The sequence below is a fragment of the Durio zibethinus genome, unplaced genomic scaffold, assembly GCF_047325235.1.
Source record: "Durio zibethinus cultivar Kanyao isolate XHJ-2024 unplaced genomic scaffold, ASM4732523v1 HiC_scaffold_3, whole genome shotgun sequence".
Lineage (NCBI taxonomy): Eukaryota > Viridiplantae > Streptophyta > Magnoliopsida > Malvales > Malvaceae > Durio > Durio zibethinus.
In genome coordinates this window covers 6,473,717-6,474,133 of record NW_028323044.1, presented here as the reverse complement: position 1 = coordinate 6,474,133, position 417 = coordinate 6,473,717, and positions in this window count along the sequence as shown.

Below are 417 nucleotides of genomic sequence, written 5' to 3'. Positions count from 1 at the left end.
AAGTTATTATCAATTATTATCAATTATTATTAAGTTATATTAATTTATATTATTTGTTATTAATGTTATTAATATTCATTTATATTTTTATATTATTATATTTTATTATTATATCTATTATTATATATTAGTATTTATATATTTAGTATTTATATATTTAGTATTCATATATTTAGTATTCATATATATATATATATAATTATATCTAAATTATTAAATTATTCATTTTTAAAATATTATTATTTATATAAAATATTATTATTTATAAAATTAATAAATATTATTATTATTTATATTTAATAAAAATAAATAATATATTTAATAAATAAGATATTTAATAAAAATAAATAATATATTTAATAAATAAGATATTTAACAAAAATAAATAAGATATTTAATAAATAAGATATTTAATAA